We start from the raw sequence: 507 nt of genomic DNA, 5'->3' as shown, positions 1-507 counted from the left end.
CGAGGTGACGAGGAACTTGAGAGATTAGAATTGGCTGAATGCACGTCCCTGAATCCTGCATAATTATCATCATCAGTCTGTCATTTATTCACTAATTAATATCACCAATTGACATCCTTCTTCAGTCCTCACCAGCACGTCAACCTGTCATCAATCGTCACAAACCTGTGCACCTGCTTTCATCCATCACCACAATGTCAACCTGTCGTCAGTTGTCACCGACCTGTCAACCTGTCACCAATCGTCAGATGTCTGTCAAGTGCACCACAGCCATGCCAGAGAATAATAATGAAAAGTGTAATTGTAATTTTTTTTTCTCTTCAATCCCTCTTACTCTCTTCTATTTCATTACTTCTTTTTTCTGATATCTCTGTTTTATCGGTATATTTTTTTCTTTGATATTTGAACAATTTACTTAATTGTAAATCTGTCTGTCTGTAAAGCCATATTAGCTGCCGTTTATATTTTTAGTCGAACAAACAACCACACACATATACGAATAAATAA

Source organism: Penaeus monodon, chromosome 23 (assembly GCF_015228065.2).
Source record: "Penaeus monodon isolate SGIC_2016 chromosome 23, NSTDA_Pmon_1, whole genome shotgun sequence".
NCBI lineage: Eukaryota > Metazoa > Arthropoda > Malacostraca > Decapoda > Penaeidae > Penaeus > Penaeus monodon.
Note: the sequence above shows the minus strand (reverse complement) of the source record.